Below are 27600 nucleotides of genomic sequence, written 5' to 3' on the forward strand. Positions count from 1 at the left end.
TGCTAGGTTTGGATGAAGTCAATGCGGCCGCTAAGATTGATGGAGTCAATGACACTAGGATTGGATGGACTCAATGAGGATGCTGCGATTGGTGGGAGTCAATGATGGCACTTACGGTTGGATGACGTCAATGCAGACGTTAGAATTAGATGGAGTGAAGGCAGATGCCGAGGATTAGATAGAGTCAACGCGGACGCTATGATTGGATGGAGTCTATGTGGACGGTAGTGTTAGGGTTTGTCGTAAAAATCACGCTCAACCTCATGCAGAGTCTTAATGAATAAATACCGATTATGTAGATCCAATACGAAAGTGCCTTTCGTGTGTATTCCAGAAATCTTTGCTAAAATTATTGTTTTAAAAAAAAATCACACCATTGATTGTAAAAAGAAGAAAAGGTGTTTATGTTTCTTTTGTATTCGTGTATTATTATTTGTACTTTGCCAATGTACTTTGCCAATGCTTATTTGCAAGATTGAGGTTTTTGCTAGTATGCAGCATGCACAAGTCACTTTGAAGTTTCAGACCTCTTGTTCTCAGCAAGCACGTTTTGGAGCACACTCTGCATGCAGTATGGACGAGTCACGTTGACGTTTCAGACAGTTGGTCCATGTGCTTCACGTGTTATTCCTTTCGCATCTAAGCAACCCCACCCTCCTGAAAATCTATTTAAACCCCAAGCGAACTAAAGCACACGCTTACGCTCGTTATTACTTCACTCACCTGGAGTCTGCAGCCCTTCATCGGTCGGAGTTCCCTCTTCCGTCATCCTGGCATCTCCTACGCGCTGAGCAGCCTTTCCGGTCCAACCTGATTAATCTTCCCCTTCTCAGCAAAGGAAACCTGTTCTCTTTGTTCCGGTCCCGTATTTTTTAAAGGCGCCTCGACCTGAAAAAAGGAAAGTAAATTAGCGGTCACGAAAAGGACGCGCAGAAGATTACAGTAAGTCTTTTATTTATTATTTTGGAAACTAAAGAGAAAAAGACTTTGGACAAACGAACAAAGGTCATTATTGAGGATTTTGAAAGTCAAGCAAGGCACGCTAAGATACAAACAGTACTTATCATTGATTAGACAATTCGTCTTCTTGGCAAAGATCAATCAATGGACCTATATAAAGAACAGAAGAACATTTTTAGGTGAAATAAGGCATTTTTTATGAAACAAAGCATTATTTCTTTTCGGTAAGTGTACAACAGGCGCCAGATCTCATAATCTTTGGATTGAGGTAGTAATAATAGAACATCTGTGCTCAAGTGTGTTTATTTTTTTTTACAGAAGAGTAAATCGCTCTAAATTTTGCAATTATACGAATGACAATCTGGTGGAGGCAAGACCAGAATAAAGAGGTATCGGGATTCATTGTATAGCCTGGAGATAATTGGAGATGTTAAGTTCTAATGTCATATGCTAATGTTATGTTTTGTTGTTTTTTTTTGTCTGACATTAGAGATACAGTCCATAGACGTCTGGTCATCCACAGCAGATAAAAGTTGGAAACTGGAGTGTTTCTCTCTGTTTATTATTTTGTCCCAATTCCCCCTTCCCTTAGGATTTTGCATCTGGTAAGCTGTGTTTACGAATTCAGTTTTCAACACGCAAGTTCTTGGGGGTAGCTGAGACCAATCCTCTCATCTCTCAAGTTGAACGTCCTGGATTTCAGGTGAGTGAAGGTCTGACAGAAGCGTAAGCCTTCACAACAAAAAAATGGTTCTCCTTGAGAGATATGGATTTGGAAGACGTCAGCATTGATGACCAAGCAATGGCGCAGGCACTTGAGGAAGATGTGGAAAGGAACAAATCTGTGACAGATATGTTACATAAAATGCAATTAGAGATAAATAAATTAATACAAGAGAATTCAGCTTTGCGACAAGAAGTAGTTTGTTATAAGGCTAGAGAGTCTTTATGGGGTGCTCCTTTTTCTTCAGTTTTTACAGATTCTTCAGAGTTTGGAAACAAACTAAAAGCTTCTAATGTGTTTATGGGATCAGACACTAATCCGTCTCCAGTGCAAGTTACAGTAGCCGTACCTAATGTCGTTCCGTTGTCAGCTCCGGAACGCTTTTTTGGTGATAGTAATAAGTTTAATGTGTTTATAAGTCAATGTCAATTGCACTTTATTTGTAAACCCCATTTATTCCCTACAGATGCAACAAAGGTGGCTTTTGTGCTTTCTGCAGCAAATTGGTCTATACCATATATTGACAGAGACAATCCTATTTTGCATAACTGGCCCCAGTTTAAAGGAACTATGACTAAATTATTTGCAAAACATACTTACATTCAAGCTAGTGACAATGAGTTGCTTAATTTAAAACAAGGAAAACAAGATTTGTTAACTTATGTCATCATGTTTAATAGACTTTTGACCGAAACTCAGTGGCCTGAGGAAAAGCGCACATCTTTATTTTATAGAGGTTTGCGCGACGACTTAAAAGATGCCTTAGCGCACATCGTAGATCTTCCTGATGAGTATTCAGAATTTGTGGATTTAGTTGTAAAACTAAATCATCGCTTGGGAGAAAGAAAAGGAGATAAAATGCGATTTGAGGCTAGATTTTCAATATTAAAACATGACAAAAAGGAATCTGATAATAAAGTGGCAGAATCTGAACCTATGCAGATAGGAACCATCAATGGACCTTTGTCAGTAGAAGAAAAAGATAGAAGAAGAAAATTAAATCTATGTTTATACTGTGCTCGGTCAGGACATTTTGCAAAAGATTGTCCCATAAAACCTAAGGTACCATAGAAGGCAAACTCCATCGTAATAAATTCCCTAGAGCAGGAAAACTAAGGAACTCGTCAAGAAGGAAGGTCTCTTGCGCGAGTGGAAAAAATCTACAGATCTGTAAAATTTTAACAAATACTGTGCAAAGAATACCACGACACTTTGTGATACAAGTAGTGTTGATAATTAGTACTCATGTACGACACTCAGTCCCAGTCTTATTTGACTGTGGAGCCACGGGGAATTTTATGGACATTAAGATGGCTCAATAATTACAGATAGCCACTGAATGGAAAACTCACCCTGAAACTGTTTGTGCAGTAGATGGTTCTGAACTATCCTCAGGAATGATAACAAAGAGAACTAGTCCTCTTTCATGGTATGTCAAAATGGTCATACAGAAAAAATAAGTTTTGATTTAATTGATACGCCTACTTTTGGTCTTATTTTAGGGGTACCGTGGCTAACCCTGCACAACCCTAAAATCAACTGGGTTTCACAAACTGTAACCTTGGATTCCTCACATTGTCGAGAATCTTGTTACCAAGAAGCACCTAACGACTCCATGACGATTTTACATTGCGCAAGTACAGTTACACTTATCCCTAGTATTCCATCTAAATATCAGGACTTTAAGGATGTATTTGATCCTGTGAAAAGCTGGTTCTTTACCACCACATAGGACATACGATTGTCGTATAGACCTAATACCAGGAGCTACCTTGCCAAACAGTAGAGTATATGCTCTTACAGAGGAAGAAACTAAATATTTGAGAACTTACCTAGATGATTTATTGGCGTCGGGTTTTATAAGGCATTCCACATCTCCTGTATCCTCGCCACTATTTTTCATTCCAAAACCTGATGGAAGTCTCCGCACATGTATAGATTATCGCGGTTTAAACAAAGCTACTATTAAAAATAAGTACCCATTGCCTTTGATACCAGTCCTATTAGACCAATTACGTCATTCAACTATTTACACAAAATTAGATTTAAGGGGGGCATATCACCTTGTCAGAGTAAAAGAAAATGATGAGTGGAAAACTGCTTTCAAAACTAAATTTGGTTTGTTTGAGTACACAGTAATGCCCTTTGGTTTATGTAATGCTCATGCAGCATTTCAATACTTTATTAATGAAGTGTTACATGAAGTTCTTGATGTTTGTGTAATAGTTTATATTGACGATATACTTATCTATTCTAAAACAAAGGAAGGACATGTCCATCAAGTCAGAGCAGTATTAAACAGATTGTTAGAAAATCGTTTGTTTGCAAAATTGGAGAAATGCATTTTTAATACTGATACAGTTGATTTTCTTGGATATTGTTTGTCTCCAGCAGGAATAATGATGGACCATAAGAAGGTGAGCGCCATCAAAGATTGGCCAGAACCCACAACTGTGAAAGAAGTACAGAAAGTCTTAGGTTTTGCCAACTTTTATAGGCGCTTTATTCCTCACTTTGCAGAGACAGTGGTACCCCTTACTAAATTATTACACAAGGGTCAGATATTTTCTTGGTCAGAACAAGCAGCTCAAGCATTTGAGCTACTTAAACAAAAATTTACCTCAGCACCTCTATTAAAACATCCAGATCCAGATCTTCCGTTTTTCGTTGAGGCAGATGCTTAACAGATGGCAGTAGGAGGGGTATTCTCTCAAAGAGATACCCAGGATGGTCAATTACACCCCGTAGCTTTCTATTCTAAGAAGTTGCTGCCTGCTGAACAGAACTATACTGTAGCTGAGAGGGAGCTCTTAGCTATTAAATTAGCATTCACAGAATGGAGACATCATTTAATGGGAACAAAATTTCCGGTCACCATATTAAGTGATCATAAAAATTTACAGTTTTTTAGTTCTGTAAAGGCAATGACACCACGGCAAATGCGTTGGTTAAATTTCTTTAGTGCCTTTGACTTTGTTATTACTTATCGACCAGGAGCACAGCAGTTACAGTCAGATGTTTTATCCAGATATGGGTACACAAATGAATCTAAAAAAGAATTGACAGGTCCCCCTATAATACCTCCAAAAAAGATATTAGCACCAATCATTCAACATGATTTTTGAAAACAGTAAGGGCAGAGCATTTTAAGTTAAATGCACAGACCTGGTTAAAAAGTACTCACAACTCTATACAGGATGGTTTGTTTTATCATAAATCATTATTGTTTGTGCCAACCAAGGATTTACAAGAAAAGGTGATGACATGGCATCATGACTCAATTTTAGCTGGTCATCCAGGTTATCAAAAGACTCTGGATAATTGTAAAAAACATTGTTGGTGGTCTTCAATGATCACCAACATTAAAGAATATGTAAGCACTTGTTCTATCTGTGCAAGAAATAAATCTTTACACAAAGCACCTATGGGTTTATTACAGCCCTTATCTACTCCCCCATGTCCCTGGCATACAGTCAGTTTGGACTTTATAACTAATTTACCAGAAGCAAATGATTACACAACAATATTAGTGGTAGTGGATTATTTATCAAAAATGGCACACATTATACCATTGATTAAACTTCCTACCGCTGCAGATTTGACAAATATTTTTATTAAAGAAATAGTGAGGTTAAATGGCTTGCCAACCAAGGTCGTTTCGGACAGAGGAAGTCAATTCACCTCAAAATTCTGGACAAATCTGTGTAAAAGTCTAAAGATGGAAATAGCTCTTTCTACAGCCTTTCACCCAACAATGTACATTCAGCAACACAATGTACTCCATTTTACTTTTTAAATGGGTACCATCCAAGAGTATTGCCTATAACAATAATTCCTTCTTCAACTCCAGGAGTCACAGAACGACTCTCTACTCTATTAAATATTCAAGAAAAAGCAACAAAACATCTAAACAAATATAAAGAGGTGATGAAGAAACAAGCAGATAAACATAGAGTAGACGCTCAGGAATATCAAATAGGAAATAAAGTATGGCTCTCGACTAAGAATTTGAACCTAATGGGACCTAGAAAGTTGTTACCAAAATACATAGGACCATTTTCGGTAAACAAGATTATAAATCCAGTAACAGTGCAGTTAGAACTGCCTCCTGAATATGCAATACACCCTACTTTTCATGTTTCCTTGTTAAAACCCTATAATCCAGAAACTAGGTTGGAACCCCCACCTCCACCTTGTATGAAGTACAAAAAATATTAGATGCAAAAAGAATGCAAGGCAAACTTTATTATCTAATAGCTTGGAAAGGATTTGATGCTACAGAAAACTCCAGGGAGCCAGCGTCATTTGTTCACGCCCCAAGATTGCTGAGACAGTTTTATTTGCGATTCCCACAAAAACCTCACCCGGCGGGGCGGCCTTTGAGGGGAGCGACTGTTAGGGTTTGTCGTAAAAATCACGCTCAACCTCATGCAGAGTCTTAATGAATAAATACCGATTATGTAGATCCAATACGAAAGTGCCTTTCATGTGTATTCCAGAAATCTTTGCTAAAATTATTGTTTTAAAAAAAAATCACACCATTGATTGTAAAAAGAAGAAAAGGTGTTTATGTTTCTTTTGTATTCGTGTATTATTATTTGTACTTTGCCAATGTACTTTGCCAATGCTTATTTGCAAGATTGAGGTTTTTGCTAGTATGCAGCATGCACAAGTCACTTTGAAGTTTCAGACCTCTTGTTCTCAGCAAGCACGTTTTGGAGCACACTGCATGCAGTATGGACGAGTCACGTTGACGTTTCAGACAGTTGGTCCATGTGCTTCACGTGTTATTCTTTTCGCATCTAAGCAACCCCACCCTCCTGAAAATCTATTTAAACCCCAAGCGAACTAAAGCACACGCTTACGCTTGTTATTACTTCACTCACCTGGAGTCTGCAGCCCTTCATCGGTCGGAGTTCCCTCTTCCGTCATCCTGGCATCTCCTACGCGCTGAGCAGCCTTTCCGGTCCAACCTGATTAATCTTCCCCTTCTCAGCAAAGGAAACCTGTTCTCTTCGTTCCGGTCCCGTATTTTTTAAAGGCGCCTCGACCTGAAAAAAGGAAAGTAAGTTAGCGGTCACGAAAAGGACGCGCAGAAGATTACAGTAAGTCTTTTATTTATTATTTTGGAAACTAAAGAGAAAAAGACTTTGGACAAACGAACAAAGGTCATTACTGAGGATTTTGAAAGTCAAGCAAGGCACGCTAAGATACAAACAGTACATATCTTTGATTAGACAATTCATCTTCTTGGCAAAGATCAATCAATGGACCTATATAAAGAACAGAAGAACATTTTTAGGTGAAATAAGGCGTTTTTTATGAAACAAAGCATTATTTCTTTTCAGTAAGTGTACAACAGGCGCCAGATCTCATAATCTTTGGATTGAGGTAGTAATAATAGAACATCTGTGCTAAAGTGTGTTTATTTTTTTTTACAGAAGAGTAAATCGCTCTAAATTTTGCAATTATACGAATGACAATCTGGTGTCTAACATTAGAGATACAGTCCATAGACGTCTGGTCATCCACAGCAGATAAAAGTTGGAAACTGGAGTGTTCCTCTCTGTTTATTATTTTGTCCCAATTCCCCCTTCCCTTAGGATTTTGCATCTGGTAAGCTGTGTTTACGAATTCGGTTTTCCAGATGCAAGTTCTTGGGGGTAGCTGAGACCAATCGTCTCATCTCTCAAGTTGAACGTCCTGGATTTCAGGTGAGTGAAGGTCTGACAGGTAGGATTGGATGGAGACAATGCAAATGCTAGGATTAGATGGAGTCAATGTGGACGCTAGGATTGGAAAAAGTCAATGCGGACGCTAAAATTGGATTGAGTCAATGCGGATGCCTAGGATTGGATGAAGTCAATGCAGACGCTAAGATTGGATGTTAGTTGGAGTCAATGCGGTTGCCTGGGATTGTATGGAGTCAATGCGGATGCTAGGATTGGATGGAGTCAATGCGGATACTAGGATTGGAAGGAGTCAATGCGGACGCTAAGATTGGATTGAGTCAATGCGGATGCCTACAATTGGATGAAGTCAATGTAGACGCAAGGATTGGATGGAGTCAATGCAGCGGTCTAGGATTAGATGGAGACAATGCGGACGCAATGATGGGAAGGAGTCAATCTGGATACTAGGATTGGATGGAGTCAATACGGACATTAGGATTGGACGGAGTCAATGCAGATGCCTAGGATTGGATTAAGTCAATACGGACGTTAAGAAGGATGGAGTCAATGAGGATGCTAGGATTAAATGGACTCTAGGAGGAAGCTAGGATTGGTTGTAGTCAACGGGGACCCTAGGATTGGCTGGAGTCAATGAGGACACTTTTGGTTGGATGACGTCAATACAGACGCTAGGATTAGAAGGAGTGAATGCAGATGCCTAGGATTGGATGGAGTCAATGCGGATGCTCGGATTGGATGGAGTGAATGCGGATGTCTAGGATTGGATGGAGTTAACATGGATGCCTAGGATTAGATGGAGTCAATGCCAATGCTAAAATTGGATGGAGTCAGTCAATGCAGACGCTAGGAATAGATGGAGTCAATGCGGTCATCTAGCATTGGATGGAGTTAACATAGATGCCTTGGATTAGATGGAGTTAGTGAGGACGCTATGATTGGATGAAATCAGTTAAGGAAGCCTATGATTAGATGGAGTCTATGCGGATGCTAGGATTGGATGGAGTCAATGAGGTGCCTAGGATTGGAAGGAGTCAATGCGGATGGTAGTATTGGATGGAGTCAATGCGGACGCTAGGATTGGAAGGAGTCAATGCAGACGCTAAAATTGGATTGCATCAATGCGGACGCCTACAATTGGATGAAGTCAAGGTAGACACTTGGATTGAATGGAGTCAATGCAGACGCCTAGGATTAGATGGAGGCAATGCAGATGCAAGGATTGGAATGAGTCAATGTGGACACCTAGGTTTGGATGAAGTCAATAGGGATACTAGGATTAAATGGAGTCAATCCGGACGCTAGGATTGGATGGAGTCAATGCAGATGCCTAGGATTGGATGGAGTCAATGCGGACATTAGGATTAGATGGAGTGAATGCAGATGCCTAGGATTGGATGGAGTCAATGTGGACTTTAGGATTGGATGGAGTCAATGAGGACACTTAGAACTGAATGGACTCAATGCAGATGATATGATTAGATGCAGTAAATGCAGATGCCTAGGATTGGATGGAGTCAATCCGGATGCTAGGATTGAATGGAGTCAATGCAGACATCTAGGATTGGATGGAGTTAACATAGATGTCAAGGATTGGATGGAGAAAATGCAGATGTTAAGATTAGATGGAGTCAATGGGGATGCCTAGGATTGGAAGGAGTCAATGCAGACCCTAAAATTGGATTGCGTCAATGCGGACGCCTACAATTGGATGAAGTCAAGGTAGATGCTAGGATTGGATGGAGTCAATGCAGACGCCTAGGATTAGATGGAGGCAATGCGGAAGCAAGGATTGGAATGAGTCAATGTGGACACCTAGGTTTGGATGAAGTCAATAGGGACACTAGGATTAGATGGAGTCAATCCGGACGCTAGGATTGGATGAAGTCAATGCGGACGCTAAAATGGATGGGGTCAATGAGGACGCTAGGATTGAATGGACTTCTCGAGGATGCTAGGTTTGGTTGGAGTCAAAGAGAACACTTAGGGTTGGATGGTGTCAATGCAGAGGCTAGGATTAGATGGAGTGAATGCAGATGCCGAGGATTTGATGGAGTCAATCCGGATGCTAGGACTTTAGGATTAGATGGAGTCAATGAGGACACTTAGGACTGAATGGACTCAATGCAGAGGATATGATTAGATGCAGTAAATGCAGATGCCTAGGATTGGATGGAGTCAATCCGGACGTTAGGATTGGATGGAGTCAATGCAGACATCTAGGAATGGATGGAGTTAACATGGATGTCATGGATTGTATGGAGTCAATGCAGACGCCTACTATTGGATGAAGTCAAGGTAGACGCTAGGATTGGATGGTGTCAATGCAGACGCCTAGGATTAGATGGAGGGAATACGGATGCAAGGATTGGAATGAGTGAATGTGGACACCTAGGTTTGGATGAAGTCAATCGGGACACTAGGATTAGATGGAGTCAATGCGGATGCTAGGATTGGATGGAGTCCATGCAGACACTAGGATTAGATGGAGTCAACACAGATGATAGGATTGGATGGAGTCAATGCAGACGCCTAGGATTAGATGGGGACAATGTGGATGCAAGGATTGGACGCAGTCAATGTGGACACCTAGGATTGGATGAAGTCAATGCGGCCATTAGGATTGCATGGAGTCAATGCGGTTGTGTGAGAAAGTGGGTTTCTGTTGCAGTAATCCCCCCCCCCTTTTGTTACCAGAATACTGATGCTCTTTGACTTGATGTGCTCTGGGACCCTGCCAATCAGGACCCCAAGGCCTGAGTTCTTTCCCCAAAACAAAACCCAATTGGCATCTCTGGCCACATGTCAACCCCTGGTAAATGGTACTATCGGTACCCAGGGCACTGTCACCAGGGAAGGCCCCTAAGGACTGCAGCACTTATTGTGCCTCCCTTAGAGGCCCTGTACCCTGAAACACACACACTGCCTTTGCAGGCTGAGTGTTCTGGTGCAGAACAAAACAAAGAGTAAACATGGCACACATTCCTGTGTGCCATGTCCACAAAGCACGGCCCTGGCATACATCAGTCACCCCTCTAGCTGGGTGCGTTATGCCAGTGGTGAGGGTACAGGTGCATGAGCCTTGTACCCCTACAGAGCCCAGGTCCATTCCTGGGCCCTGTAAGTGCTGTGCTGCCATTAAGAGTATATGGTGCTGGGAGGTTGTCATTACGAACTCCACAGCACCATAATGGCTACACTGAATTAAACCCACACTGATGCCAGTGTGGGATTTAATGTAAAATGCACCACAGACGGCATCTTACAGATGCCCCCTGAAAAAGGACCAACTGCCAGTGACCTGACTGAGTGGCTGCACAGGCTGCCACCACCAGACATGTTTCTGGACCCCTGGGTCGAGAGCCTGCTGCTCTCTGGGGCCTGAAACAATGCACATCCTGGGACGAGGTGCCAAGCCTCCTCCCCCAGGATGGGCAGGGTTCACGAAGGAGATGCTTCAAAGGCATGCTGCCTTTGTGAGCCTCTCCAGAGCATTTGCTGCTTTCAGCAACTGGTCCCCCACTGGTTCTACCCCCCACTTTCAGCGGGAGAACCAGCGGGAAAAACAAGTGAGGAAGAGAGGTGTGCCCACCTCTGCCAACTCCACCCCTAAGGTGGGGGAGGTGAGGTGAAGCACAACCTCGAGTTCCTGCTATCTTGAGGATGGGGGGACCCAGCCAACCAGGGACAGGTTCCTGCCCCCTCCCACTGGAGAGTGGCAGAATAGGGAGCGTACCCACCCCAGGGAAGAGACCCATTTGTCCCTGCCCTCTACCCACCTATAACGCCCCTAAATGTAGTATTTAGGGGCACCCTGAACCTTCCTTCCTCAGATTCAGCAACCACCAGAAAAGTAGAAAAAGGACGAAAAGCCGTGCAGAGCTAACAAGAGGACGATGCTCACTGACTTAGCCCCAGCTCACAGGCCTGTCTACCCTTGAACCTGCTCCTGCAAAACCTCAGCATGTCCAGCGGCCAGCAACCTCAAAAACCCCGGAGGACCTGCCTGCATTCACTTTCCAAGCTGTTTCTCCAGTGAACGCTGGACGTGTTTGAACTGCAGCTTCTGGTGCCAGCCAGGACCCGCAAATCCAGCACACTCTGCACCCGCAGAGCCCGGCCCATGTTTAAGTGAACAAACACCACGAGGAGGTCCCCCCGGCGATTCTGACCCGAGATCCGATGACCCCTGACTTACCTCCAGACGACGCCTGCAGCCTCAATCCAGGAGACCCCCCCTACCGCCACCAGAGTGGGTAAGAAAATTCGACGTCCAAAGGCACCCCTGCACCCGTCACCCCATGGCCTTGTGGGCCCAACCCAGTGGTGCCTAACCATCCCTCTACATCCCAACTTACCCCTCAAAGTGGTGGTCACTCCTGGAAGATCTTCGTCCACGAGCCTGCAATGTTTCTTTGTCCCGGAGAATCACCATCGAATTTAACAGGGCACCCGACCTCAAAACTGCACCCTGCACCCGGCTGCCCTAGCGCCGCTGATGTGTTTATGGGATCAGACACTAATCCGTCTCCAGTGCAAGTTACAGTAGCCGTACCTAATGTCCTACCGTTGTCAGCTCCGGAACGCTTTTTTGGTGATAGTAATAAGTTTAATGTGTTTATAAGTCAATGTCAATTGCACTTTATTTGTAAACCCCATTTATTCCCTACAGATGCAACAAAGGTGGCTTTTGTGCTTTCTGCAGCAAATTGGTCTATACCATATATTGACAGAGACAATCCTATTTTGCATAACTGGCCCCAGTTTAAAGGAACTATGACTAAATTATTTGCAAAACATACTTACATTCAAGCTAGTGACAATGAGTTGCTTAATTTAAAACAAGGAAAACAAGATTTGTTAACTTATGTCATCATGTTTAATAGACTTTTGACCGAAACTCAGTGGCCTGAGGAAAAGCGCACATCTTTATTTTATAGAGGTTTGCGCGACGACTTAAAAGATGCCTTAGCGCACATCGTAGATCTTCCTGATGAGTATTCAGAATTTGTGGATTTAGTTGTAAAACTAAATCATCGCTTGGGAGAAAGAAAAGGAGATAAAATGCGATTTGAGGCTAGATTTTCAATATTAAAACATGACAAAAAGGAATCTGATAATAAAGTGGCAGAATATGAACCTATGCAGATAGGAACCATCAATGGACCTTTGTCAGTAGAAGAAAAAGATAGAAGAAGAAAATTAAATCTATGTTTATACTGTGCTCGGTCAGGACATTTTGCAAAAGATTGTCCCATAAAACCTAAGGTACCATAGAAGGCAAACTCCATCGTAATAAATTCCCTAGAGCAGGAAAACTAAGGAACTCATCAAGAAGGAAGGTCTCTTGCGCGAGTGGAAAAAATCTACAGATCTGTAAAATTTTAACAAATACTGTGCAAAGAATACCACGACACTTTGTGATACAAGTAGTGTTGATAATTAGTACTCATGTACGACACTCAGTCCCAGTCTTATTTGACTGTGGAGCCACGGGGAATTTTATGGACATTAAGATGGCTCAATAATTACAGATAGCCACTGAATGGAAAACTCACCCTGAAACTGTTTGTGCAGTAGATGGTTCTGAACTATCCTCAGGAATGATAACAAAAAGAACTAGTCCTCTTTCATGGTATGTCAAAATGGTCATACAGAAAAAATAAGTTTTGATTTAATTGATACGCCTACTTTTGGTCTTATTTTAGGGGTACCGTGGCTAACCCTGCACAACCCTAAAATCAACTGGGTTTCACGAACTGTAACCTTGGATTCCTCACATTGTCGAGAATCTTGTTACCAAGAAGCACCTAACGACTCCATGACGATTTTACATTGCGCAAGTACAGTTACACTTATCCCTAGTATTCCATCTAAATATCAGGACTTTAAGGATGTATTTGATCCTGTGAAAAGCTGGTTCTTTACCACCACATAGGACATACGATTGTCGTATAGACCTAATACCAGGAGCTACCTTGCCAAACAGTAGAGTATATGCTCTTACAGAGGAAGAAACTAAATATTTGAGAACTTACCTAGATGATTTATTGGCGTCGGGTTTTATAAGGCATTCCACATCTCCTGTATCCTCGCCACTATTTTTCATTCCAAAACCTGATGGAAGTCTCCGCACATGTATAGATTATCGCGGTTTAAACAAAGCTACTATTAAAAATAAGTACCCATTGCCTTTGATACCAGTCCTATTAGACCAATTACGTCATTCAACTATTTACACAAAATTAGATTTAAGGGGGGCATATCACCTTGTCAGAGTAAAAGAAAATGATGAGTGGAAAACTGCTTTCAAAACTAAATTTGGTTTGTTTGAGTACACAGTAATGCCCTTTGGTTTATGTAATGCTCATGCAGCATTTCAATACTTTATTAATGAAGTGTTACATGAAGTTCTTGATGTTTGTGTAATAGTTTATATTGACGATATACTTATCTATTCTAAAACAAAGGAAGGACATGTCCATCAAGTCAGAGCAGTATTAAACAGATTGTTAGAAAATCGTTTGTTTGCAAAATTGGAGAAATGCATTTTTAATACTGATACAGTTGATTTTCTTGGATATTGTTTGTCTCCAGCAGGAATAATGATGGACCATAAGAAGGTGAGCGCCATCAAAGATTGGCCAGAACCCACAACTGTGAAAGAAGTACAGAAAGTCTTAGGTTTTGCCAACTTTTATAGGCGCTTTATTCCTCACTTTGCAGAGACAGTGGTACCCCTTACTAAATTATTACACAAGGGTCAGATATTTTCTTGGTCAGAACAAGCAGCTCAAGCATTTGAGCTACTTAAACAAAAATTTACCTCAGCACCTCTATTAAAACATCCAGATCCAGATCTTCCGTTTTTCGTTGAGGCAGATGCTTAACAGATGGCAGTAGGAGGGGTATTCTCTCAAAGAGATACCCAGGATGGTCAACTACACCCCGTAGCTTTCTATTCTAAGAAGTTGCTGCCTGCTGAACAGAACTATACTGTAGCTGAGAGGGAGCTCTTAGCTATTAAATTAGCATTCACAGAATGGAGACATCATTTAATGGGAACAAAATTTCCGGTCACCATCTTTAGTGATCATAAAAATTTACAGTTTTTTAGTTCTGTAAAGGCAATGACACCACGGCAAATGCGTTGGTTAAATTTCTTTAGTGCCTTTGACTTTGTTATTACTTATCGACCAGGAGCACAGCAGTTACAGTCAGATGTTTTATCCAGATATGGGTACACAAATGAATCTAAAAAAGAATTGACAGGTCCCCCTATAATACCTCCAAAAAAGATATTAGCACCAATCATTCAACATGATTTTTGAAAACAGTAAGGGCAGAGCATTTTAAGTTAAATGCACAGACCTGGTTAAAAAGTACTCACAACTCTATACAGGATGGTTTGTTTTATCATAAATCATTATTGTTTGTGTCAACCAAGGATTTACAAGAAAAGGTGATGACATGGCATCATGACTCAATTTTAGCTGGTCATCCAGGTTATCAAAAGACTCTGGATAATTGTAAAAAACATTGTTGGTGGTCTTCAATGATCACCAACATTAAAGAATATGTAAGCACTTGTTCTATCTGTGCAAGAAATAAATCTTTACACAAAGCACCTATGGGTTTATTACAGCCCTTATCTACTCCCCCATGTCCCTGGCATACAGTCAGTTTGGACTTTATAACTAATTTACCAGAAGCAAATGATTACACAACAATATTAGTGGTAGTGGATTATTTATCAAAAATGGCACACATTATACCATTGATTAAACTTCCTACCGCTGCAGATTTGACAAATATTTTTATTAAAGAAATAGTGAGGTTAAATGGCTTGCCAACCAAGGTCGTTTCGGACAGAGGAAGTCAATTCACCTCAAAATTCTGGACAAATCTGTGTAAAAGTCTAAAGATGGAAATAGCTCTTTCTACAGCCTTTCACCCAACAATGTACATTCAGCAACACAATGTACTCCATTTTACTTTTTAAATGGGTACCATCCAAGAGTATTGCCTATAACAATAATTCCTTCTTCAACTCCAGGAGTCACAGAACGACTCTCTACTCTATTAAATATTCAAGAAAAAGCAACAAAACATCTAAACAAATATAAAGAGGTGATGAAGAAACAAGCAGATAAACATAGAGTAGACGCTCAGGAATATCAAATAGGAAATAAAGTATGGCTCTCGACTAAGAATTTGAACCTAATGGGACCTAGAAAGTTGTTACCAAAATACATAGGACCATTTTCGGTAAACAAGATTATAAATCCAGTAACAGTGCAGTTAGAACTGCCTCCTGAATATGCAATACACCCTACTTTTCATGTTTCCTTGTTAAAACCCTATAATCCAGAAACTAGGTTGGAACCCCCACCTCCACCTTGTATGAAGTACAAAAAATATTAGATGCAAAAAGAATGCAAGGCAAACTTTATTATCTAATAGCTTGGAAAGGATTTGATGCTACAGAAAACTCCAGGGAGCCAGCGTCATTTGATCACGCCCCAAGATTGCTGAGACAGTTTTATATGCGATTCCCACAAAAACCTCACCCGGCGGGGCGGCATTTGAGGGGAGCGACTGTTAGGGTTTGTCGTAAAAATCACGCTCAACCTCATGCAGAGTCTTAATGAATAAATACTGATTATGTAGATCCAATACGAAAGTGCCTTTCATGTGTATTCCAGAAATCTTTGCTAAAATTATTGTTTTAAAAAAAAATCACACCATTGATTGTAAAAAGAAGAAAAGGTGTTTATGTTTCTTTTGTATTCGTGTATTATTATTTGTACTTTGCCAATGTACTTTGCCAATGCTTATTTGCATGATTGAGGTTTTTGCTAGTATGCAGCATGCACAAGTCACTTTGAAGTTTCAGACCTCTTGTTCTCAGCAAGCACGTTTTGGAGCACACTGCATGCAGTATGGACGAGTCACGTTGACGTTTCAGACAGTTGGTCCTTGTGCTTCACGTGTTATTCTTTTCGCATCTAAGCAACCCCACCCTCCTGAAAATCTATTTAAACCCCAAGCGAACTAAAGCACACGCTTACGCTCGTTATTACTTCACTCACCTGGAGTCTGCAGCCCTTCATCGGTCGGAGTTCCCTCTTCCGTCATCCTGGCATCTCCTACGCGCTGAGCAGCCTTTCCGGTCCAACCTGATTAATCTTCCCCTTCTCAGCAAAGGAAACCTGTTCTCTTCGTTCCGGTCCCGTATTTTTTAAAGGCGCCTCGACCTGAAAAAAGGAAAGTAAGTTAGCGGTCACGAAAAGGACGCGCAGAAGATTACAGTAAGTCTTTTATTTATTATTTTGGAAACTAAAGAGAAAAAGACTTTGGACAAACGAACAAAGGTCATTACTGAGGATTTTGAAAGTCAAGCAAGGCACGCTAAGATACAAACAGTACATATCTTTGATTAGACAATTCATCTTCTTGGCAAAGATCAATCAATGGACCTATATAAAGAACAGAAGAACATTTTTAGGTGAAATAAGGCGTTTTTTATGAAACAAAGCATTATTTCTTTTCAGTAAGTGTACAACAGGCGCCAGATCTCATAATCTTTGGATTGAGGTAGTAATAATAGAACATCTGTGCTAAAGTGTGTTTATTTTTTTTTACAGAAGAGTAAATCGCTCTAAATTTTGCAATTATACGAATGACAATCTGGTGTCTAACATTAGAGATACAGTCCATAGACGTCTGGTCATCCACAGCAGATAAAAGTTGGAAACTGGAGTGTTTCTCTCTGTTTATTATTTTGTCCCAATTCCCCCTTCCCTTAGGATTTTGCATCTGGTAAGCTGTGTTTACGAATTCGGTTTTCCAGATGCAAGTTCTTGGGGGTAGCTGAGACCAATCGTCTCATCTCTCAAGTTGAACGTCCTGGATTTCAGGTGAGTGAAGGTCTGACAGGTAGGATTGGATGGAGACAATGCAAATGCTAGGATTAGATGGAGTCAATGCAGATGCTAGGATTGGATGGAGTCAATGTGGACGCTAGGATTGGAAAAAGTCAATGCGGACGCTAAAATTGGATTGAGTCAATGCGGATGCCTAGGATTGGATGAAGTCAATGCAGACGCTAAGATTGGATGTTAGTTGGTGTCAATGCGGATACTAGGATTGGAAAGAGTCAATGTGGACGCTAAGATTGGATTGAGTCAATGCGGATGCCTAGGATTGGATGAAGTCAATGCAGACGCTAAGATTGGATGTTAGTTGGAGTCAATGCGGATGCCTGGGATTGTATGGAGTCAATGCGGATGCTAGGATTGGATGGAGTCAATGCGGATACTAGGATTGGAAGGAGTCAATGCGGACGCTAAGATTGGATTGAGTCAATGCGGATGCCTACAATTGGATGAAGTCAATGTAGACGCAAGGATTGGATGGAGTCAATGCAGCGGTCTAGGATTAGATGGAAACAATGCGGACGCAATGATGGGAAGGAGTCAATCTGGATACTAGGATTGGATGGAGTCAATACGGACATTAGGATTGGATGGAGTCAATGCAGATGCCTAGGATTGGATGGAGTTAACATAGATGTCAAGGATTGGATCGAGAAAATGCAGATGTTAAGATTAGATGGAGTCAAGGGGATGCCTAGGATTGGAAGGAGTCAATGCAGACGCTAAAATTGGATTGCGTCAATGCGGACGCCTACAATTGGATGAAGTCAAGGTAGATGCTAGGATTGGATGGAGTCAATGCAGACACCTAGGATTAGATGGAGGCAATGCGGAAGCAAGGATTGGAATGAGTCAATGTGGACACCTAGGTTTGGATGAAGTCAATAGGGACACTAGGATTAGATGGAGTCAATCCGGACGCTAGGATTGGATGAAGTCAATGCGGACGCTAAGATGGATGGGGTCAATGAGGACGCTAGGATTGAATGGACTTCTCGAGGATGCTAGGTTTGGTTGGAGTCAAAGAGAACACTTAGGGTTGGATGGCGTCAATGCAGAGGCTAGGATTCGATGGAGTGAATGCAGATGCCGAGGATTGGATGGAGTCAATCCGGATGCTAGGACTTTAGGATTAGATGGAGTCAATGAGGACACTTAGGACTGAATGGACTCAATGCAGAGGATATGATTAGATGCAGTAAATGCAGATGCCTAGGATTGGATGGAGTCAATCCGGATGCTAGGATTGGATGGAGTCAATGCGGACGTTAGGATTGGGTGGAGTCAATGCAGACGCCTACAATTGGATGAAGTCAAGGTAGACGCTAGGATTGGATGGTGTCAATGCAGACGCCTAGGATTAGATGGAGGGAATACGGATGCAAGGATTGGAACGAGTGAATGTGGACACCTAGGTTTGGATGAAGTCAATCGGGACACTAGGATTAGATGGAGTCAATGCGGATGCTAGGATTGGATGGAGTCCATGCAGACGCTAGGATCGAATGAAGTCAATGCGGACACTAGGATTAGATGGAGTCAACACAGATGATAGGATTGGATGGAGTTAATACAGACGCCTAGGATTAGATGGGGACAATGTGGATGCAAGGATTGGACGCAGTCAATGTGGACACCTAGGATTGGATGAAGTCAATGCGGCCATTAGGATTGCATGGAGTCAATGCGGTTGTGTGAGAAAGTGGGTTTCTGTTGCAGTAATCCCCCCCCCTTTTGTTACCAGAATACTGATGCTCTTTGACTTGATGTGCTCTGGGACCCTGCCAATCAGGACCCCAAGGCCTGAGTTCTTTCCCCAAAACAAAACCCAATTGGCATCTCTGGCCACATGTCAACCCCTGGTAAATGGTACTATCGGTACCCAGGGCACTGTCACCAGGGAAGGCCCCTAAGGACTGCAGCACTTATTGTGCCTCCCTTAGAGGCCCTGTACCCTGAAACACACACACTGCCTTTGCAGGCTGAGTGTTCTGGTGCAGAACAAAACAAAGAGTAAACATGGCACACATTCCTGTGTGCCATGTCCACAAAGCACGGCCCTGGCATACATCAGTCACCCCTCTAGCTGGGTGCGTTATGCCAGTGGTGAGGGTACAGGTGCATGAGCCTTGTACCCCTACAGAGCCCAGGTCCATTCCTGGGCCCTGTAAGTGCTGTGCTGCCATTAAGAGTATATGGTGCTGGGAGGTTGTCATTACGAACTCCACAGCACCATAATGGCTACACTGAATTAAACCCACACTGATGCCAGTGTGGGATTTAATGTAAAATGCACCACAGAGGGCATCTTACAGATGCCCCCTGAAAAAGGACCAACTGCCAGTGACCTGACTGAGTGGCTGCACAGGCTGCCACCACCAGACATGTTTCTGGACCCCTGGGTCGAGAGCCTGCTGCTCTCTGGGGCCTGAAACAATGCACATCCTGGGACGAGGTGCCAAGCCTCCTCCCCCAGGATGGGCAGGGTTCACGAAGGAGATGCTTCAAAGGCATGCTGCCTTTGTGAGCCTCTCCAGAGCATTTGCTGCTTTCAGCAACTGGTCCCCCACTGGTTCTACCCCCCACTTTCAGCGGGAGAACCAGCGGGAAAAACAAGTGAGGAAGAGAGGTGTGCCCACCTCTGCCAACTCCACCCCTAAGGTGGGGGAGGTGAGGTGAAGCACAACCTCGAGTTCCTGCTATCTTGAGGATGGGGGGACCCAGCCAACCAGGGACAGGTTCCTGCCCCCTCCCACTGGAGAGTGGCAGAATAGGGAGCGTACCCACCCCAGGGAAGAGACCCATTTGTCCCTGCCCTCTACCCACCTATAACGCCCCTAAATGTAGTATTTAGGGGCACCCTGAACCTTCCTTCCTCAGATTCAGCAACCACCAGAAAAGTAGAAAAAGGACGAAAAGCCGTGCAGAGCTAACAAGAGGACGATGCTCACTGACTTAGCCCCAGCTCACAGGCCTGTCTACCCTTGAACCTGCTCCTGCAAAACCTCAGCATGTCCAGCGGCCAGCAACCTCAAAAACCCCGGAGGACCTGCCTGCATTCACTTTCCAAGCTGTTTCTCCAGTGAACGCTGGACGTGTTTGAACTGCAGCTTCTGGTGCCAGCCAGGACCCGCAAATCCAGCACACTCTGCACCCGCAGAGCCCGGCCCATGTTTAAGTGAACAAACACCACGAGGAGGTCCCCCCGGCGATTCTGACCCGAGATCCGATGACCCCTGACTTACCTCCAGACGACGCCTGCAGCCTCAATCCAGGAGACCCCCCCTACCGCCACCAGAGTGGGTAAGAAAATTCGACGTCCAAAGGCACCCCTGCACCCGTCACCCCATGGCCTTGTGGGCCCAACCCAGTGGTGCCTAACCATCCCTCTACATCCCAACTTACCCCTCAAAGTGGTGGTCACTCCTGGAAGATCTTCGTCCACGAGCCTGCAATGTTTCTTTGTCCCGGAGAATCACCATCGAATTTAACAGGGCACCCGACCTCAAAACTGCACCCTGCACCCGGCTGCCCTAGCGCCGCTGATGTGTTTATGGGATCAGACACTAATCCGTCTCCAGTGCAAGTTACAGTAGCCGTACCTAATGTCCTACCGTTGTCAGCTCCGGAACGCTTTTTTGGTGATAGTAATAAGTTTAATGTGTTTATAAGTCAATGTCAATTGCACTTTATTTGTAAACCCCATTTATTCCCTACAGATGCAACAAAGGTGGCTTTTGTGCTTTCTGCAGCAAATTGGTCTATACCATATATTGACAGAGACAATCCTATTTTGCATAACTGGCCCCAGTTTAAAGGAACTATGACTAAATTATTTGCAAAACATACTTACATTCAAGCTAGTGACAATGAGTTGCTTAATTTAAAACAAGGAAAACAAGAATTGTTAACTTATGTCATCATGTTTAATAGACTTTTGACCGAAACTCAGTGGCCTGAGGAAAAGCGCACATCTTTATTTTATAGAGGTTTGCGCGACGACTTAAAAGATGCCTTAGCGCACATCGTAGATCTTCCTGATGAGTATTCAGAATTTGTGGATTTAGTTGTAAAACTAAATCATCGCTTGGGAGAAAGAAAAGGAGATAAAATGCGATTTGAGGCTAGATTTTCAATATTAAAACATGACAAAAAGGAATCTGATAATAAAGTGGCAGAATCTGAACCTATGCAGATAGGAACCATCAATGGACCTTTGTCAGTAGAAGAAAAAGATAGAAGAAGAAAATTAAATCTATGTTTATACTGTGCTCGGTCAGGACATTTTGCAAAAGATTGTCCCATAAAACCTAAGGTACCATAGAAGGCAAACTCCATCGTAATAAATTCCCTAGAGCAGGAAAACTAAGGAACTCGTCAAGAAGGAAGGTCTCTTGCGCGAGTGGAAAAAATCTACAGATCTGTAAAATTTTAACAAATACTGTGCAAAGAATACCACGACACTTTGTGATACAAGTAGTGTTGATAATTAGTACTCATGTACAACACTCAGTCCCAGTCTTATTTGACTGTGGAGCCACGGGGAATTTTATGGACATTAAGATGGCTCAATAATTACAGATAGCCACTGAATGGAAAACTCACCCTGAAACTGTTTGTGCAGTAGATGGTTCTGAACTATCCTCAGGAATGATAACAAAAAGAACTAGTCCTCTTTCATGGTATGTCAAAATGGTCATACAGAAAAAATAAGTTTGGATTTAATTGATACGCCTACTTTTGGTCTTATTTTAGGGGTACCGTGGCTAACCCTGCACAACCCTAAAATCAACTGGGTTTCACGAACTGTAACCTTGGATTCCTCACATTGTCGAGAATCTTGTTACCAAGAAGCACCTAACGACTCCATGACGATTTTACATTGCGCAAGTACAGTTACACTTATCCCTAGTATTCCATCTAAATATCAGGACTTTAAGGATGTATTTGATCCTGTGAAAAGCTGGTTCTTTACCACCACATAGGACATACGATTGTCGTATAGACCTAATACCAGGAGCTACCTTGCCAAACAGTAGAGTATATGCTCTTACAGAGGAAGAAACTAAATATTTGAGAACTTACCTAGATGATTTATTGGCGTCGGGTTTTATAAGGCATTCCACATCTCCTGTATCCTCGCCACTATTTTTCATTCCAAAACCTGATGGAAGTCTCCGCACATGTATAGATTATCGCGGTTTAAACAAAGCTACTATTAAAAATAAGTACCCATTGCCTTTGATACCAGTCCTATTAGACCAATTACGTCATTCAACTATTTACACAAAATTAGATTTAAGGGGGGCATATCACCTTGTCAGAGTAAAAGAAAATGATAAGTGGAAAACTGCTTTCAAAACTAAATTTGGTTTGTTTGAGTACACAGTAATGCCCTTTGGTTTATGTAATGCTCATGCAGCATTTCAATACTTTATTAATGAAGTGTTACATGAAGTTCTTGATGTTTGTGTAATAGTTTATATTGACGATATACTTATCTATTCTAAAACAAAGGAAGGACATGTCCATCAAGTCAGAGCAGTATTAAACAGATTGTTAGAAAATCGTTTGTTTGCAAAATTGGAGAAATGCATTTTTAATACTGATACAGTTGATTTTCTTGGATATTGTTTGTCTCCAGCAGGAATAATGATGGACCATAAGAAGGTGAGCGCCATCAAAGATTGGCCAGAACCCACAACTGTGAAAGAAGTACAGAAAGTTTTAGGTTTTGCCAACTTTTATAGGCGCTTTATTCCTCACTTTGCAGAGACAGTGGTACCCCTTACTAAATTATTACACAAGGGTCAGATATTTTCTTGGTCAGAACAAGCAGCTCAAGCATTTGAGCTACTTAAACAAAAATTTACCTCAGCACCTCTATTAAAACATCCAGATCTTCCGTTTTTCGTTGAGGCAGATGCTTAACAGATGGCAGTAGGAGGGGTATTCTCTCAAAGAGATACCCAGGATGGTCAACTACACCCCGTAGCTTTCTATTCTAAGAAGTTGCTGCCTGCTGAACAGAACTATACTGTAGCTGAGAGGGAGCTCTTAGCTATTAAATTAGCATTCACAGAATGGAGACATCATTTAATGGGAACAAAATTTCCGGTCACCATCTTTAGTGATCATAAAAATTTACAGTTTTTTAGTTCTGTAAAGGCAATGACACCACGGCAAATGCGTTGGTTAAATTTCTTTAGTGCCTTTGACTTTGTTATTACTTATCGACCAGGAGCACAGCAGTTACAGTCAGATGTTTTATCCAGATATGGGTACACAAATGAATCTAAAAAAGAATTGACAGGTCCCCCTATAATACCTCCAAAAAAGATATTAGCACCAATCATTCAACATGATTTTTGAAAACAGTAAGGGCAGAGCATTTTAAGTTAAATGCACAGACCTGGTTAAAAAGTACTCACAACTCTATACAGGATGGTTTGTTTTATCATAAATCATTATTGTTTGTGCCAACCAAGGATTTACAAGAAAAGGTGATGACATGGCATCATGACTCAATTTTAGCTGGTCATCCAGGTTATCAAAAGACTCTGGATAATTGTAAAAAACATTGTTGGTGGTCTTCAATGATCACCAACATTAAAGAATATGTAAGCACTTGTTCTATCTGTGCAAGAAATAAATCTTTACACAAAGCACCTATGGGTTTATTACAGCCCTTATCTACTCCCCCATGTCCCTGGCATACAGTCAGTTTGGACTTTATAACTAATTTACCAGAAGCAAATGATTACACAACAATATTAGTGGTAGTGGATTATTTATCAAAAATGGCACACATTATACCATTGATTAGACTTCCTACCGCTGCAGATTTGACAAATATTTTTATTAAAGAAATAGTGAGGTTAAATGGCTTGCCAACCAAGGTCGTTTCGGACAGAGGAAGTCAATTCACCTCAAAATTCTGGACAAATCTGTGTAAAAGTCTAAAGATGGAAATAGCTCTTTCTACAGCCTTTCACCCAACAATGTACATTCAGCAACACAATGTACTCCATTTTACTTTTTAAATGGGTACCATCCAAGAGTATTGCCTATAACAATAATTCCTTCTTCAACTCCAGGAGTCACAGAACGACTCTCTACTCTATTAAATATTCAAGAAAAAGCAACAAAACATCTAAACAAATATAAAGAGGTGATGAAGAAACAAGCAGATAAACATAGAGTAGACGCTCAGGAATATCAAATAGGAAATAAAGTATGGCTCTCGACTAAGAATTTGAACCTAATGGGACCTAGAAAGTTGTTACCAAAATACATAGGACCATTTTCGGTAAACAAGATTATAAATCCAGTAACAGTGCAGTTAGAACTGCCTCCTGAATATGCAATACACCCTACTTTTCATGTTTCCTTGTTAAAACCCTATAATCCAGAAACTAGGTTGGAACCCCCACCTCCACCTTGTATGAAGTACAAAAAATATTAGATGCAAAAAGAATGCAAGGCAAACTTTATTATCTAATAGCTTGGAAAGGATTTGATGCTACAGAAAACTCCAGGGAGCCAGCGTCATTTGTTCACGCCCCAAGATTGCTGAGACAGTTTTATTTGCGATTCCCACAAAAACCTCACCTGGCGGGGCGGCCTTTGAGGGGAGCGACTGTTAGGGTTTGTCGTAAAAATCACGCTCAACCTCATGCAGAGTCTTAATGAATAAATACCGATTATGTAGATCCAATACGAAAGTGCCTTTCATGTGTATTCCAGAAATCTTTGCTAAAATTATTGTTTTAAAAAAAAATCACACCATTGATTGTAAAAAGAAGAAAAGGTGTTTATGTTTCTTTTGTATTCGTGTATTATTATTTGTACTTTGCCAATGTACTTTGCCAATGCTTATTTGCAAGATTGAGGTTTTTGCTAGTATGCAGCATGCACAAGTCACTTTGAAGTTTCAGACCTCTTGTTCTCAGCAAGCACGTTTTGGAGCACACTGCATGCAGTATGGACGAGTCACGTTGACGTTTCAGACAGTTGGTCCATGTGCTTCACGTGTTATTCTTTTCGCATCTAAGCAACCCCACCCTCCTGAAAATCTATTTAAACCCCAAGCGAACTAAAGCACACGCTTACGCTCGTTATTACTTCACTCACCTGGAGTCTGCAGCCCTTCATCGGTCGGAGTTCCCTCTTCCGTCATCCTGGCATCTCCTACGCGCTGAGCAGCCTTTCCGGTCCAACCTGATTAATCTTCCCCTTCTCAGCAAAGGAAACCTGTTCTCTTCGTTCCGGACCCGTATTTTTTAAAGGCGCCTCGACCTGAAAAAAGGAAAGTAAGTTAGCGGTCACGAAAAGGACGCGCAGAAGATTACAGTAAGTCTTTTATTTATTATTTTGGAAACTAAAGAGAAAAAGACTTTGGACAAACGAACAAAGGTCATTACTGAGGATTTTGAAAGTCAAGCAAGGCACGCTAAGATACAAACAGTACATATCTTTGATTAGACAATTCATCTTCTTGGCAAAGATCAATCAATGGACCTATATAAAGAACAGAAGAACATTTTTAGGTGAAATAAGGCGTTTTTTATGAAACAAAGCATTATTTCTTTTCAGTAAGTGTACAACAGGCGCCAGATCTCATAATCTTTGGATTGAGGTAGTAATAATAAAACATCTGTGCTAAAGTGTGTTTATTTTTTTTTACAGAAGAGTAAATCGCTCTAAATTTTGCAATTATACGAATGACAATCTGGTGTCTAACATTAGAGATACAGTCCATAGACGTCTGGTCATCCACAGCAGATAAAAGTTGGAATCTGGAGTGTTTCTCTCTGTTTATTATTTTGTTCCAATTCCCCCTTCCCTTAGGATTTTGCATCTGGTAAGCTGTGTTTACGAATTCGGTTTTCCAGATGCAAGTTCTTGGGGGTAGCTGAGACCAATCGTCTCATCTCTCAAGTTGAACGTCCTGGATTTCAGGTGAGTGAAGGTCTGACAGGTAGGATTGGATGGAGACAATGCAAATGCTAGGATTAGATGGAGTCAATGTGGACGCTAGGATTGGAAAAAGTCAATGCGGACGCTAAAATTGGATTTAGTCAATGCGGATGCCTAGGATTGGATGAAGTCAATGCAGACGCTAAGATTGGATGTTAGTTGGAGTCAATGCGGTTGCCTGGGATTGTATGGAGTCAATGCGGATGCTAGGATTGGATGGAGTCAATGCGGATACTAGGATTGGAAAGAGTCAATGTGGACGCTAAGATTGGATTGAGTCAATGCGGATGCCTACAATTGGATGAAGTCAATGTAGACGCAAGGATTGGATGGAGTCAATGCAGCGGTCTAGGATTAGATGGAGACAATGCGGACGCAATGATGGGAAGGAGTCAATCTGGATACTAGGATTGGATGGAGTCAATACGGACATTAGGATTGGACGGAGTCAATGCAGATGCCTAGGATTGGATTAAGTCAATACGGACGTTAAGAAGGATGGAGTCAATGAGGATGCTAGGATTAAATGGACTCTAGGAGGAAGCTAGGATTGGTTGTAGTCAACGGGGACCCTAGGATTGGCTGGAGTCAATGAGGACACTTTTGGTTGGATGACGTCAATACAGACGCTAGGATTAGAAGGAGTGAATGCAGATGCCTAGGATTGGATGGAGTCAATGCGGATGCTCGGATTGGATGGAGTGAATGCGGATGTCTAGGATTGGATGGAGTTAACATGGATGCCTAGGATTAGATGGAGTCAATGCCAATGCTAAAATTGGATGGAGTCAGTCAATGCAGACGCTAGGAATAGATGGAGTCAATGCGGTCATCTAGCATTGGATGGAGTTAACATAGATGCCTTGGATTAGATGGAGTTAGTGAGGACGCTATGATTGGATGAAATCAGTTAAGGAAGCCTAGGATTAGATGGAGTCTATGCGGATGCTAGGATTGGATGGAGTCAATGAGGTGCCTAGGATTGGAAGGAGTCAATGCGGATGGTAGTATTGGATGGAGTCAATGCGGACGCTAGGATTGGAAGGAGTCAATGCAGACGCTAAAATTGGATTGCATCAATGCGGACGCCTACAATTGGATGAAGTCAAGGTAGACACTAGGATTGAATGGAGTCAATGCAGACGCCTAGGATTAGATGGAGGCAATGCAGATGCAAGGATTAGAATGAGTCAATGTGGACACCTAGGTTTGGATGAAGTCAATAGGGATACTAGGATTAAATGGAGTCAATCCGGACGCTAGGATTGGATGGAGTCAATGCGGACATTAGGATTGGATGGAGTGAATG

General features: G+C 41.9%; 1 long non-coding RNA gene across 2 annotated transcripts; it reads right to left on the bottom strand.

The window, feature by feature from the left end:
* Positions 1–808: 808 nt before the first annotated feature.
* LOC146863600 (uncharacterized) lies at positions 809–25481 on the bottom strand. Of its 2 annotated transcripts, none has more exons than XR_014976553.1 (4): positions 25446–25481; positions 16467–16631; positions 6571–6735; positions 809–888 (listed from the first exon to the last, which is right to left on the bottom strand). It is a non-coding gene; the product is annotated as an uncharacterized LOC146863600 (long non-coding RNA). The 2 variants fall into 2 exon arrangements; XR_014976554.1 differs by lacking the exon at positions 809–888 and adding an exon at positions 1041–1110.
* Between the last annotated feature and the right edge of the window lie 2119 nt (positions 25482–27600).

This window comes from Triturus cristatus, chromosome 2_1 (assembly GCF_964204655.1).
Source record: "Triturus cristatus chromosome 2_1, aTriCri1.1, whole genome shotgun sequence".
In the NCBI taxonomy this organism is placed as follows: Eukaryota; Metazoa; Chordata; class Amphibia; order Caudata; family Salamandridae; genus Triturus; species Triturus cristatus.